Here is a 16,936-nt window from a genome sequence, read left to right on the forward strand (position 1 = left end):
GCACCAAACAAACATGGCGGATTGGTGTCCCGTATAATGGATGTGTACCCACAGGTTTCAGAAGTATTTCAGGGAAGAAATTACTGATAAAAAGCAATGACAGTACTGAAAAAGCATTATCGTGTTGTTTGGTTTATATTTTCGCATGAAATACTCACGTGACACAGTCCACGCGTCTTTTCTGATGTTGTATTTCAGCAAGGTGATTATGGTGGGTTTTTTTTCTAATTATTTCTTCACAAGAGTCCATTATTTCTATCTTCTAATGAAAACCGAGCAAGTAAAATGAGATGCGATCACGTGCGCGCTATAACGGGGAGCGGGCGATAATTTTCCGAAGCAATAACTAGTCAGTACCGATATAAAATCCCGATGAAATTGTCAGTGGGTTTTTTTACATCAAAACAAAATTGACGGAAGAGGTCGTGATTAGTTCGTTCGCCGACTGTCAAAGAGAATGTTAGAATACGAATGACAGTTGGAATGTATAACTTGAAGAAATCCCGTTTTCGCCCATGTAGGTTTCCGTCTCCGTGCTCTTTTATTAGTGATAAAAACAACTTCGGGGTAATTGACATCGGACATTTTCAAAGGACAAAATGTGAAAGATCGCTAAACAGCCCTAACAATACTCAAGTTGACATCACTCAATATCTGACATCATTATTATGTCTTTATAAATGGCAAGATTATAACGTACTACCACCCAAGAGTAAGTACATGGAGATACAATCCAAATCGTCGAAACATTTTCATGGGTTGAAATCTATTCAACAAACCTATTTTCGATCACGCGTATGTCATACAAGCATAAGGGGCACGAGTGGCCCAGTCGTCTAAGGCGCCGCGATTCGCTGTGCAGAGTTGCGTCCCTTGGGCACGCCAGAAACCTATGATTGTGGGTTCGAATCCCGTTTCTCCCCGATTATGTTTCTAGGTTTGTCAGCACCATACCCGTGCTCGTGGGTTTTACCGAAGTGGTAAACGTCTGAGACCTGCATCACTTTGGGCTTTCCTCCCACATTAAGCTGACACGCCGTGATATAACTGGAATACTGTTAAAAGCGGTGTTAAACCCGACTCACTCACTCACTCATACAAGCATATTGCTTCGTTGTGCAATCACACAGACCGCTTAAATATACCTCGGGTTGTTAATGGTTTAAATCTACCATACAAAAAGCTTGAAACGAGATTTAATACTTGAATTTGAGTGAGTGAGTGAGTTTGATTTTACGCCGCTTTTAGCAATCTTCCAGCAATATCACGTCGGGGGCCCCCAGAAATGGGCTTCACACATTGTACCCATGTCGGGAATAACCCGGGTCTTCTTCGTGACGAGCGAACGCTTTAACCTCTAGGCTACCCGACCGCCCCACTTGAATTTGAAAGCTCAAGAAGCATATATAGAGAAGGCTATATTTAATACAAGAAAACGATAACTTCCACAGGTGAAAGACGGCAATATTATTGTTTTTGCGGTACACTTATTAGTAATATCCAGTTCAAGTGACAGAGAAAATTACGAAAATAAGAATTACTTCGATTGAAGTAGTGTTCAATGTATATACAGTTCATGCACATGTGCTTAAAACTATGAACAAATTTGTTTCCCAAAGACCACTAGAAAACACATCCTGGTTTCAGCATGTATTTCGAACTTGGCTGCCTCACTTAGACTTTTGCTCAAAATATACTTGTATGGTCATTCCATAAAATACAGCTTTTTGTTTCATATTGTTTTATAAATACGACTTTAGACGTGTATTTTACACCTAGGTATGTACATGCACATTCAAAGACATTTGTGAAAGTTTATTTCCAGTACAGTTTTCCATTTCATCCCATTCTACAAAAGGAAAAGTTTGAAATAGATAATGATCGTTGGTGAATGAAAGTAATGGAATTATTTGGCATATATTCTTGGTATTGAACTTCTAAAATATAACTAACACAATCTTTAATGTGTATGGCAGTTATTATGTCTTTCCTTTTTTCTTTTGGCCTAGCTAAGCTACAGCTTGGAGGGAACATACACAATTTATATGATTGTGAAAAAAGAACCACAAGAACGCATTCATTTTGCTCTTAGACAAGATTTTTCTTTTACAGTTTCTATTTTTACTAAAGAAGCAAAACAAAGTAATTATAACCAAATACGTATGTCACTGATCGAAGTATTTGCTAATTTATATAATGCACAGTGAAAAAAACAAAATGAAAACTATTTGAAACATCTAAACGAAATCACAGTTAGTCTACACTGAAATCATTTTTTTCATTCAGAAATCGATTATGAATTTACCTATATATTGCGTGTAGATTTAATTAAATTTAACTTTTATGTAATAAATTGAACCAGGCGAGATTCTAATATATGAGGCTAAAAAAATAAAAAAAGCTTGTTTAATATTGGGTCCATTTTGACAGCTTTCTCACTGTAAAACATTACATTCCCTTACTCAACTAAATGCACATTATTTTCTTGGAATATAAAACCTTTACACAGATATGAAAAGCACATTCGTTAACATACCAACGGCCCCACCGTCAGTGTTATTCCAGTTATAAACGGTCTCGTTCACTCGTCGGTCTTCCCATTCGTGATGTATACTAGTCTACTTTCTAGGTCTGTCAAAGAAAATGTATTTTTATTTGGAAACTGAAACCACTTGTATCCATTATGCGACCACAACATGAGATCAGCTGTTTGACGTGACGTCATCCACGCCACAACATGCGAGGTCATATCACGCGCACCTGTCAAGACGACGACGTCACTGCTGCGGGAAATCACCGACCTTCTATTTAGTCTACACAAATAAAATAGAAGACTGTAATGTCATTGAACGAAAACAAATAAAGCGTTAACTCACTGCTGACTTTTCAGATAACATATCAAATAAGAGCTGAAGACTTGCAATAGATTATCATACGTTAATCGAGAGTACAGTCAACAACAATACGCTGTAAATTCATATTGATTGCATCTAATATCCATCTAATATCCATGGCAGGATGTTGGAAATACGAGCAGTCGTCCTATATAACAAATTAAATTTTCTGAGGAGATTTATAATGTATATTTGATGTATATACATACATAATTGAATATCAATTATCTTGTACAATCACAGCATGTACCATGACTCACGGAAAATACTATTTCAGCAAACCAATCATAGCGCCGTTATCACAGTTTCAATGAAAAAAAACCATATCGAAATCGAAAGTTATCGTATCCATAAGCGGTTAACCCAAATGCAAAAAAGGTCTTAGTGTCATCATTTTAGAACCCGTGAAGATCCGGGTAGAATAGGACTTCAGCAACCCATGCTTGCCGTAAAAAGGTGACTATGTTTGTAAGAGACAACTAACGGATCGGGTGGTCAGGCTGGCTGACTTGGTTTGATGCATGTCATCGTGTCCCAATTGCCTGGATCGATGCTCATGATATCAATCACTGGATTGTCTGGTTCAGACTCAATTATTTACAGACCGCCGTCATATAGCTGGACTATTGCTGAGTGTGGCATTAAACAACAACAAAAAACAAAACAACACAAACACTTCATATTATGTGTTGGTTTTAAATGTTACAGCTCCGATTGTGAAAAGCCACTTCATATAATGAGTAATTCTCTAATGTTTCAGCTCCAGTTGTGACGAATTACTTTATATTATGAGTTGGTCTCTAAATCTTCAGCTCCAGCTGTGACGCACCACTTCATATTATGAGTTGGTCTCTACCTTTTCAGCTTTAGTTGTGACGCACCATTTCCTACTATTATGAACCGATTTGTTTATGTTCACTACCAAAGGATCATCGTGAAAGCAAAATAAAGACTCTATAGTCTATATTGAAATGTACCACCTCCAGTAACGATGATTTACTCTTTAAATGCTTTAGATCCAGTTCAGACGTGCAAATTTCTATTTTAATGAGTAGGTCTTTCAATGTTTCAGATTAATTTCAGGTTTCAGGTCCAGCTGTGAGCACCACTTCATATTAGTTGGTCTGTAATGTTTCAGGCCCAGTTGTGAGTACCTCTTCATAAAACGAGTTGGTCTAATGTTTCAGGTCCAGTTATAAGCATCACTTCATATTAGTTGGTCTCTTATGTTTCAGGTCCAGTTGTGAGCACAACTTCATATTAGTTGGTCTGTAATGTTTCAGGCCCAGTTGTGAGTACCACTTCATAAAACGAGTTGGTCTAATGTTTCAGGTCCAGTTATAAGCATCACTTCATATTAGTTGGTCTCTTATGTTTCAGGCCCAGTTGTGAGCACCACTTCATAAAATGAGTTGGTCTAATGTTTCAGGTCCAGTTGTAAGCACCACTTCCTATTAGTTGGTCTCTAATGTTTCAGGTCCAGTTGTGAGCACCACTTCATATTAGTTGGTCTCTAATGTTTCAGGTCCAGTTGTAAGCGCCACTTCCTATTAGTTGGTCTCTTATGTTTCAGGTCCAGTTGTGAGCACCACTTCATATTAGTTGGTCTCTAATGTTTCAGCTCCAGTTGTGATGCGCCACCTCATATAATAAGTTGGTCTCTAATGTTTCAGGGCCGATTGTGAAAAGCCGCTTCATATCAGTTGGTCTCTAAGATTTCAGGTCCAGTTGTAAGCACCACTTCATATTAGTTGGTCTCACATGTTTGAGGTCCGATTGTGAAAAGCCGCTTCATATAAGTTGGTATCTAATGTTACAGGTCCAGTTGTGAGCATCATTTCATATTAGTTGATCTCTAATGTTACAGGTCCAGTTGTGAGCATCATTTCATAATAGTTGGTCTCTAATGTTTCAGCTCCAGTTGTGATACGCCACTTCATATTAGTTGGTAACTAATGTTTCAGGTCCGATTGTGAAAAGCTACTTCATATTAGTTGGTCTCTAATGTTTCAGCTCCAGTTGTTAGAACAACTTCATATAAGTTGGTCTCTAATGTTTCAGGTCCAGTTGTGAGCACCACTTCGTATTAGTTGGTCTCTCATGTTTCAGGTCCGATTGTGAAAAGCCACTTCATATTAGTTGGTCTCTAATGTTTCAGGTCCAGTTGTGAGCACCACTTCATATTAGTTGGTCTCTAATGTTTCAGCTCCAGTTGTGATGCGCCGCCTCATATAATGAGTTGGTCTCTAATGTTTCAGCTCCAGTTGTAAGCACCACTTCATATATAAGTTGGTCTCTAATGTTTCAGGTCCGATTGTGAAAACCCACTTCATATAAGTTGGTCTCTAATGTTTCAGCTCCAGTTGTGAGCACCACTTCGTATGAGTTGGTCTCTCATGTTTCAGGTCCAGTTGTGACGAATCACTTCATATTATGTGTTGGTCTGTACCTTTTCAGCTTCAGTTGTGACGCACCACTTCCTACTATAATGAGCTGATTTGTTTATGAGTCATATCCAGTTGAAACACATCACATATGACGAAGTAGATTATTTTTCCAGAAAGAATAATTTTTTAATATTGTGGTTTAACTTGTCGCTACTTTAACTCCAAATAGTTTCTTAGTCACAGTGACATTGACTAAATGTTAGCATGTCCTTCTACAATTGTACGTTATACCAAGACGACCAAGGTGCCTGGACATGGGTTACACATTGCAACTGTCCGTGGTCATGTGGGCTCCATTCTGAGAAAGCCATGTTATGCTGGACTTTCCCTGTGAAGAATGTGGTCAGTAGATATAGGGGTGTATTTTGCTGGTCCGAATGTTCCGAGTAGTAGGGAAAGTATAACCTTCCGCATTCATGGTGAAGTGTAAGAATGAGTTGCGGGTGCTGTCCACACCCAATGATACCCCAGTTACCGTAGAAAGGCAGTTGTAGTGTCAGCTGAGGTCGTCTGGACGTCTGATCTCTAGAGAACATATAGAAAAGCTCTAAGCTTCATTTTAAAATGAAGAGATACGTTGTCTCCGTTTGACCATTAATTTAGCACAATAGTCAGTGCAAAGATTTGGAGTTATGGACCTCTGTGGTGTGTACCCGTTCCGTCAAGGAACTTTTGTAGAGGTATGTAACGATTTGATTTGCATATCACTACCAAAGGATCATTGTGAAAGCAAAATCAAGACTCTATAGTCTAAATTGAAATGTACCACCTCCAGTAACGATGATTTAGTCTTTTTATGTTTTAGATCCAGTTCAGACGTGCAAATTCCTATTTTAATAAGTTGGTCTTTCAATGTTTCAGATCAATTTGAGAATCGCCACATCCCGGTATAATGAGATGGCCTCTTATGTTTCAGCTCCGGTTATGACAGGCCACTTCATATGACTTGGTGTCTAGTTTTACAGCTGCAGTTGCTATGCACCACTTCATTTAATTAGTTGCTCTCTACTGTTTCATCTCCAGTTGTGACGCACCACTTCATAACACCCGTGAAGATCCGGGGTAGAATAGGTCTTCAGCAACCCATACTTGCCATAAAAGGCGACTATGCTTGTCCTAAGAGGCGACTAACGGGATCGAGTGGTCAGGCTCACTGACTTGGTAGATGAATGTCATCGATCCCAATTGCGTGTATCGATGGTCATACTGTCAATCACTGGAATGTCTGGTCCAGACTCGATTATTCACAGACCGCCGTCATATAGCTGGAATATTGCTGAGAGTGGCATTAAACAACAAACAAACAAACACTTCATACAATGTGTTGGTCTCAAATGTTACAGCTCCGATTGTGAAAAGCCACTTCACATAATGAGTTATTCTCTTTTGTTTCATCTCCATTTGCGATGCACCACTTCATATAAAGAGTTGGTCTCTAATGTTTCAGCTCTGATTGTGATGTGACACTTCATGAGTTGGTCTCGATTGTTTCATCTCCAGTAGTGACACACCACTTCATATTGATTGGTCTCCAATGTTTCAGGCCCAGATGTGAGCACCACTTCATATAATGAGTTGGTCTCTTATGTTTCAGGTCCAGTTGTGAGCACCACTTCATATTGATTGGTCTCCAATGTTTCAGGCCCAGATGTGAGCACCACTTCATATAAGTTGGTCTCTAATGTTTCAGGTCCAGTTGTGAGCACCACTTCATATTAGTTGGTCTCTAATGTTTCAGCTCCAGTTGTGATGCGCCACCTCATATAATGAGTTGGTCTCTAATGTTTCAGGTCCAGTTGTAAGCACCACTTCATATTAGTTGGTCTCTAATGTTTCAGGTCCGATTGTGAAAACCCACTTCATATAAGTTGGTCTCTAATGTTTCAGGTCCAGTTGTGAGCACCACTTCGTATTAGTTGGTCTCTCATGTTTCAGGTCTGATTGTGAAAAGCCGCTTCATATTAGTTGGTCTCTAATGTTTCAGCTCCAGTTGTGATACGCCACTTCATATTAGTTGGTATCTAATGTTTCAGGTCCGATTGTGAAAAGCTACTTCATATTAGTTGGTCTCTAATGTTTCAGGTCCAGTTGTGACGAACCACTTCATGTTGTGAGTTGGTCTGTACCTTTTCAGTTTCAGTTTAGCACCACTTCCTACTATTATGAGCTGATTTGTTTATGAGTCATATCCAGTTGAGACGCATCACATATGACGAAGTAGATTATTTTTCCAGAAAGAATCATTTTTTAATATTGTGGTTTAACTTGTCGCTACATTAACTCCAAATAGTTTCTTTAGTCACGGTGACTTTGACTAAATGTTAGCATGTCCTTCTACAATTGTACGTTATACCAAGACGACCAAGGTGCCTGGACATGGGTTACACATTGCAACTGTCCGTGGTCATGTGGGCTCCATTCTGAGAAAGCCATGTTATGCTGGACTTTCCCTGTGAAGAATGTGGTCAGTAGATATAGGGGTGTATTTTGCTGGTCCGAATGTTCCGAGTAGTAGGGAAAGTATAACCTTCCGCATTCATGGTGAAGTGTAAGAATGAGTTGCGGGTGCTGTCCACACCCAATGATACCCCAGTTACCGTAGAAAGGCAGTTGTAGTGTCAGCTGAGGTCGTCTGGACGTCTGATCTCTAGAGAACATATAGAAAAGCTCTAAGCTTCATTTTAAAATGAAGAGATACGTTGTCTCCGTTTGACCATTAATTTAGCACAATAGTCAGTGCAAAGATTTGGAGTTATGGACCTCTGTGGTGTGTACCCGTTCCGTCAAGGAACTTTTGTAGAGGTATGTAACGATTTGATTTGCATATCACTACCAAAGGATCATTGTGAAAGCAAAATCAAGACTCTATAGTCTAAATTGAAATGTACCACCTCCAGTAACGATGATTTAGTCTTTTTATGTTTTAGATCCAGTTCAGACGTGCAAATTCCTATTTTAATAAGTTGGTCTTTCAATGTTTCAGATCAATTTGAGAATCGCCACATCCCGGTATAATAAGATGGCCTCTTATGTTTCAGCTCCGGTTGTAACAGGCCACTTCATATGACTTGGTGTCTAGTTTTACAGCTGCAGTTGCTATGCACCACTTCATTTAATTAGTTGCTCTCTACTGTTTCATCTCCAGTTGTGACGCACCACTTCATAACACCAGTGAAGATCCGGGGTAGAATAGGTCTTCAGCAACCCATACTTGCCATAAAAGGCGACTATGCTTGTCCTAAGAGGCGACTAACGGGATCGAGTGGTCAGGCTCACTGACTTGGTAGATGAATGTCATCGATCCCAATTGCGTGTATCGATGGTCATACTGTCAATCACTGGAATGTCTGGTCCAGACTCGATTATTTACAGACCGCCGTCATATAGCTGGAATATTGCTGAGAGTGGCATTAAACAACAAACAAACAAACACTTCATACAATGTGTTGGTCTCAAATGTTACAGCTCCGATTGTGAAAAGCCACTTCACATAATGAGTTATTCTCTTTTGTTTCATCTCCATTTGCGATGCACCACTTCATATAAAGAGTTGGTCTCTAATGTTTCAGCTCTGATTGTGATGTGACACTTCATGAGTTGGTCTCGATTGTTTCATCTCCAGTAGTGACACACCACTTCATATTGATTGGTCTCCAATGTTTCAGGCCCAGATGTGAGCACCACTTCAAAAAATGAGTTGGTCTCTAATGTTTCAGGTCCAGTTGTGAGCACCACTTCATATTAGTTGGTCTCTAATGTTTCAGGTCTGATTGTGAAAACCCACTTCATATTGATTGGTCTCTAATGTTTCAGGTCCAGTTGTGAGCACCACTTCATATTAGTTGGTCTCTAATGTTTCAGCTCCAGTTGTGATGCGCCACCTCATATAATGAGTTGGTCTCTAATGTTTCAGGTCCAGTTGTAAGCACCACTTCATATTAGTTGGTCTCTAATGTTTAAGGTCCGATTGTGAAAACCCACTTCATATTAGTTGGTCTCTAATGTTTCAGGTCCAGTTGTGAGCACCACTTCGTATTAGTTGGTCTCTCATGTTTCAGGTCCGATTGTGAAAAGCCGCTTCATATTAGTTGGTCTCTAATGTTTCAGCTCCAGTTGTGATACGCCACTTCATATTAGTTGGTATCTAATGTTTCAGGTCCGATTGTGAAAAGCTACTTCATATGAGTTGGTCTCTAATGTTCCAGCTCCAGTTGTTAGCATCACTTCATAGAAGTTGGTCTCTAATGTTTCAGGTCCAGTTGTGACGAACCACTTCATGTTATGAGTTGGTCTGTACCTTTTCAGTTTCAGTTGTGACGCACCACTTCCTACTATTATGAGCTGATTTGTTTATGAGTCATATCCAGTTGAGACGCATCACATATGACGAAGTAGATTATTTTTCCAGAAAGAATCATTTTTTAATATTGTGGTTTAACTTGTCGCTACTTTAACTCCAAATAGTTTCTTTAGTCACGGTGACTTTGACTGAATGTTAGCATGTCCTTCTACAATTGTACGTTATACCAAGACGACCAAGGTGCCTGGACATGGGTTACACATTGCAACTGTCCGTGGTCATGTGGGCTCCATTCTGAGAAAGCCATGTTATGCTGGACTTTCCCTGTGAAGAATGTGGTCAGTAGATATAGGGGTGTATTTTGCTGGTCCGAATGTTCCGAGTAGTAGGGAAAGTATAACCTTCCGCATTCATGGTGAAGTGTAAGAATGAGTTGCGGGTGCTGTCCACACCCAATGATACCCCAGTTACCGTAGAAAGGCAGTTGTAGTGTCAGCTGAGGTCGTCTGGACGTCTGATCTCTAGAGAACATATAGAAAAGCTCTAAGCTTCATTTTAAAATGAAGAGATACGTTGTCTCCGTTTGACCATTAATTTAGCACAATAGTCAGTGCAAAGATTTGGAGTTATGGACCTCTGTGGTGTGTACCCGTTCCGTCAAGGAACTTTTGTAGAGGTATGTAACGATTTGATTTGCATATCACTACCAAAGGATCATTGTGAAAGCAAAATCAAGACTCTATAGTCTAAATTGAAATGTACCACCTCCAGTAACGATGATTTAGTCTTTTTATGTTTTAGATCCAGTTCAGACGTGCAAATTCCTATTTTAATAAGTTGGTCTTTCAATGTTTCAGATCAATTTGAGAATCGCCACATCCCGGTATAATAAGATGGCCTCTTATGTTTCAGCTCCGGTTATGACAGGCCACTTCATATGACTTGGTGTCTAGTTTTACAGCTGCAGTTGCTATGCACCACTTCATTTAATTAGTTGCTCTCTACTGTTTCATCTCCAGTTGTGACGCACCACTTCATAACACCCGTGAAGATCCGGGGTAGAATAGGTCAAACACTCCATGACTCACGGAAAATACTATTTCAGCAAACCAATCATAGTGCCATAATCACAGTTTCAATGAAAAGAAAATCAAATCGAAAGTCGTCGTTAAGCGGTTAACCCAAATGCAAAAAGGGTATTGTATCATTATTTTAGAACCCGTGAAGATCCGGGTATAATAGCTGCAACACATGCTTGCCGTAAAAAGGTGACTATGTTTGTGAGAGGCGCCTAACGAGATCGGGTGGTCAGGCTCGCTGACTTGGTTGATGCATGTCATCGTATCCCAATTGCCTAGATCGATGCCCATGATATCAAACACTGGATTGTCTGGTCCAGACTCGATTATTTACAGACCGCCGTCATATAGCTGGAATATTGCTGAGTATGGCGTTAAACAACAAACAAACAAATAAACACTTCATATAATGTGTTGGTCTCAAATGTTTACAGCTCCGATTGTGAAAAGCCACTTCATATAATGAGTTATTCTCTTGTTTCATCTCCAGTTGCGATGTAATGTGAATGTAATGTGTCGGTTTTACGCCGCTTTTAGCAATATTCCAGCAATATCACGGCGGGGGACACCAGAAATGGGCTTCACACATCGAACCCGGGGTTTTTCGCGTGACGAGCGAACACTTTAACCACGAGGCTACCCCACCGCCCCGCCTTGTGCATACAGGCAGTGAGATGTGATTTATACCGCTTGCAGTATGCCAATATCATCATTGCATTCCAGCTTAATGTGTGACGAGACCGCCTTCGTGGTCTACACGTGAGCAGAAAGGGAATTCCCTCGGCTGTAATATTGGGATTCCCCGACATTCCGAAGTAATAAAAATAGTGCGCCTCGGTGGGCGTGGCTTAATTTTTTACATTCATTGGGAAATAAATGCAATAACACGTGACCAATTCAGCTAATCAGAATACAGGAATTTCAATGAACACAACGAAAATTTAATTATATTACAATAAAGCTAACTGGGACCAATTCCAAGATATCTGCAACGAAGCTAACTTAAACGAAATAGAAAATAATGATCCAGAAACCTATTGTAAAAACCTAACAGACTATATAATAAACGCAGCCAAAACCTCCATCCCCTTCAAAACATCTAAGACAGGCAAACCGACCGTACCATGGTGGAATGAGGAAATAGAACAGACCAGACGAAAACGTAAATCAGCCTTCAATAAAGCAAAACGCGACTACAAACATCTAAAGTTAGCCAACGAACTAAACCACCAGGTTCAAAAACTAGTCCAAATAGCCAAAAGTAGAGACTGGAAAAAATTCTGCGAAGGCATAAATAACCGTACAGATGCCAAAACGGTCTGGCGCAAAATCCACGCCATTAGAGGTTTAAAACGACATAAAAAAACATCAAGCATTAACAACTCAACCAACCCCGCCCAAAAAGCAAATAATCTCGCCAACCACTTTTCGGCCGTTAGCAGTAACTCCAACTTCAGCCAAAAATTCCAAGAAAAACTTAAAACAGAAAACAAACCCACAAAAGAACCAAACAATAACAATCTAGAAATAAACCAACCCTACACAATGGAGGAGCTCCTCTACGTAATCCAAAACAGGAAAAAGGGCACAGCCCCAGGATTAGACCTAACTTCTTACCAAATAATTAAAAAACTCCCCCTAAAACTACTCCAGGCACTATTTAAACTATACAATCTCATCTCCCTAACGGACAGGTTCCTACTCCCTGGAAACAGGCCCTAGTCATACCAATCCCTAAACCTAATAAACCAGCTAATCAAGCTAACTCATATAGACCAATATCCCTAACTTCAAACTTATGTAAAGTAATGGAATCAATGGCTAAAAATAGATTACAACATTACCTAACCCAAAAAAACCATCATAAACCCAGATCAAAGCGGTTTCACTCCTGGCCGCTAAACCCTAGATAACCTCGCCCGACTAGAGCAAGGTTTTAAGACAGGACAACTAAATAAACAATATACCACAGGCATCTTCTTAGACTTCTCTAAAGCTTTCGACATGGTATGGCACGACGGGCTAATACAAAAACTTCAAAAAATAGGACTCAAAGGTCAGATAATAAACTACATCCAGGACTTCCTAAACAATCGTAAAATAACCGTGGGTATAGACCAAACACTATCGGAGCAATGTCCCCTAGAAAATGGCACTCCCCAGGGCAGTATCCTCAGCCCCACCCTCTTCAATATAATGATAAACGATCTATTCGAGGGCCTATCCCCTAAAGTAAACACATCGAAATTCGCGGATGATGGAGCCCTCTGGATCCGCACTAAAAGCATTAAAATGGCACAAAATTTACTCCAAAAATCTCTTAATAAAATACAACAATGGGCTGACAAATGGGGCTTCTCCCTTAACTCAGAAAAAACAACAGGAATAGTATTCAAACATAAAAACATGAAACCCGCCTCCCCAATCCTCCAGCTAAACAACCAAACAATCAAATTTCAAAAACAAACCAAATTCTTAGGACTTATTTTCGATGAACATCTCACCTGGGATGCTCACATCCAAAACCTAACAACTAAATGCAGTAAAGACCTAAACATCCTAAGATGCCTAACTGGCTCTAACTGGGGAGCCTCCAAAGATACCCTCCTCTCTCTCTCTACATATCACTAATTAGATCAAAACTAGACTACGGCTGCGCCATATACAACACCCTAAACAACTCTCTATCTAAAAAACTTGACTCAATACAATATCAGGCCCTCAAACTAATTACACGCACCCAACATGGCACCTCCTACACTTCACTTCAGGCCTTAACAGGGGAAATGCCACTAAGTCTACGCAGGGAACAGCTAAGCTTAAATTTCTGGGCCGCGTCCCAATCAAACCCTCTCATCCAAAACTTAATAAACCAAAATATCAGCCCCAAAAACCAAGCTCTAGCTCGTAAACACCCCTTACTTACCCCAATATCCCAAAGAATAACAAACTACCTCAATGAACACCAAATTAAAAATCTTAAACAAAACTGCAAACAATCAAATATCTTCACCCCTAAACTTAAAATACCCAAAATAGTCACAACACTAGTTAGCCAAATAAATAAACAAACCGACCCAAACATAGCTAAAACCACCACACTGGCATACATACACGAAAATTGGCCAAATTGGTGTCACATTTACACGGACGGATCTTCAGATCCGACCTCCAAACACACAGGTTTCGGAGTCCATACCACACAACCAACTAAAACCACACAATCCTTCCGACTCCCAAACAACCAATCAATATTCACGGCAGAACTAATGGGCATGGCCTCAGCCCTCCATAATCAAGAATCCAAAAAACACAAAAAAAATCCTAATACTTACCGACTCCCTAAGTGGACTGCAAGCCCTCCAAAACAAAAATACCAAAAACCGACCTAAATTAATAAATCAAATACTTAAAAGCTCCAACGACCTAACTAAGGCAGGCAAACAAATAACCTTCTTGTGGATACCCGCCCACGTAGGAATATACGGTAATGAAATCGCCGATAAAGCAGCTAAACTATCCCTCAAAATCCCAGAAATAAGCTTAAACTTACCAATGTCAAAATCAGAAATTAAAAGCGTAAACAAGCAAAAAATCACCAAAAAATGGCATAACCTTTATCTAAACTCAAATAGCCAAATAAAAAAAGTACTCAGCAAACCACTAACCAAACCAAAAATTCTCCATCCATCAAAAAAAATCGACAGAGTAATCACTAAACTCCAAACAGGACACACCAACATAAATAACCATCTAAAAAAAATTAAAAACATACTACAGGTAACTGCCCACACTGCAAACAACTAGAAACCCCAGAACACGCACTCATCCACTGCACACAGTACCTAACACATCGAACCGCTTTACAAACCACCCTCAATCTAAACAAGGCTCTCACTCTAGAAGCAATACTAAACCCACAAAATAAACTAGAAAACTTCAAGGCCTTAGGCGTATTCTTAATCAAAACGGAACTAATAAAACGCATCTAAAAACACTATAATCTACCAAATCAAAATTACATAAACAAACAAACATCCACCATACCCAGCTCCCTTAGTCCCCAACCCCATCGGCATCTATTCCAAATCTCAAAATTCCAAAATTCTATATAAGCAACCCCTAAAGCCCCCTCTTGGGTTGCACACACCACTTTCGCCCCTTTCGGAAACACATTAAATGACCTGGCCGGGCCCGTGTGCGAAATACGCATCAGTCGGAAAGCGCACGTTAAATCTCCAAAGTAAGTAAGTAAGTAAGGTATATAATTAAGCAACCCCTAAAAGCCCCCTCTTGGGTTGCACACACCACTTTCACCCTTTTCGGAATACACTAAATGGTCTGGCCAGGCCCGTGTGCGAAATACGCTTCAGTCGGAAAGCGCACGTTAAATCTTCTATATCAGTCAGTCAGGTATGTAAACAAGAAAGCATGGATGACTTTATTAATATTCAAAGCCTGGCTACTGTACTGTGTCAGAGTAAGGTATTCATGTTAAACTGCGATATGGCTTCTCGGTGAGATAGCACTCTAAAAACTTGAGTCATGTCTACTACAATCACACACAGGGTGTAACATCGCATTCAAGATTAGTTCTCTCGTCTGGCGACGTACATGTGTGTGTGTGTGTGTGTGTGTGTGTGTGTGTGTTTTCAGTATTTACTTATAAGCCCGATTTTGTTGTGAGATAACATTGTAAGATTGTAGTTTAATGATAATAATATTGATAGGCGAGTTATGAAGTGCATGCAGCTTGTAGATATTATTACCTCATTCAAACGTTCCATTATGCATTAAAATTATGTTCTCTCCCTGGTGAGAATAAAACTAATTTTTAAATCTTAATATAACGACAGAATTTATACAAGGTTTTACGTTTATATTAGCTTCTCATCCTACCGGGTACCCATTCGCTGGAATATAAACGTGATATAATCATATATGAAGTTGGTGTGATGTTATGGCATCTACTGGTTTAATGAATACAAGTTTATTAACGCCGCAAAATTTATTTTATGAAAACAATACGATATAAACAGATTGAGATGAATATATTCTCGACATCATAAACTAAACATAATGATTTTTAAAACGAATTAAGGATAGTACCTGTTATTTTACCTCACCAAATCAACGTTGTCCCAACGTCAAATCACAAAAGCGTTCATTATGGCTGTGTTCAACTGGGGCATTGAGTAGCCTAGTGGTTAAAGTGTTCGCTCGTCACGCCGAAGGCCCGGGTTCGATTACCCACATTGGTACAATTTGTCCCCCGTCGTGATATTGCTGGATTATTGCTAAGAAGTGGCGTCAAGCCAAACTCACTCGCTCAATCTATGTGCAATGTTATGCGAACGTCGGTCAAACGTTGTAGGGCAACATCAACCTTTCGGCAACGCCGCCACAAGTTTACCATTGTTCTTTCAGTACGTTTTGGCTACGGGCCTTTTGTACATAATCCAGAACAAGATATAGACCAAACAAAAAAATATTCACAATGAGTGGCCAAGCGGGATTCCGGGTTCGAATTGGTCGCCAGTAACTATGCTGGTCGTAAGAGGCGACTATATCAGGAATAGAGCAGTGTGAGGTGTTAAACAACAAATACACAACTTCAAAACCAGTTCTATTTGAGAACCTGAATCAACCTCATTTTGTGTTGAAAATACCCGCCTGCCCGACAGTCCGAGACAGTCTATTGTGCTGACGTACCGTCACTTTTGAAAACTTGCACGCCAGGCTGTCAGGCTATAATTGTATTCCCTAAAATACCTAACATTCTAGTTTTAATTCAATGTAACTGTAAACGTTCAACACATTATTGATGAATAAATTGTCAATGGGTTAACGTTTCTAAGTTGACAATTAACCAGTTAATTGTTGTTCTCTGAGAACTAAACGCTAAACAGCACTAATCTTATGTTTACCCCTTTGTTACTTTTGTTTGTTAGTCTAGAAGATTCAGGACTGGCATCATTTTATCTGGTCTGGTAACTTTGCAAAGTTATTTCGTCCCTTTTGTATTGAAAATGATGAATACGCCTTTATTTTGTGTTGTGTTGTGAATTTGTATGTCGCTCAGACCAACGTAGATATTATTACCTACGCCACTGGATCAGAGTGCACTAGATTTTCATTCTCAACACCATGGGGAGTATACAGCCCAAGCCCTTGAAAGTTAACTCACATCACATCACATACAGGGTATTGCATCCA

This window comes from Haliotis rufescens, unplaced genomic scaffold (assembly GCF_023055435.1).
Source record: "Haliotis rufescens isolate VD_foot unplaced genomic scaffold, xgHalRufe1.0.p SCAF_10, whole genome shotgun sequence".
Lineage (NCBI taxonomy): Eukaryota > Metazoa > Mollusca > Gastropoda > Lepetellida > Haliotidae > Haliotis > Haliotis rufescens.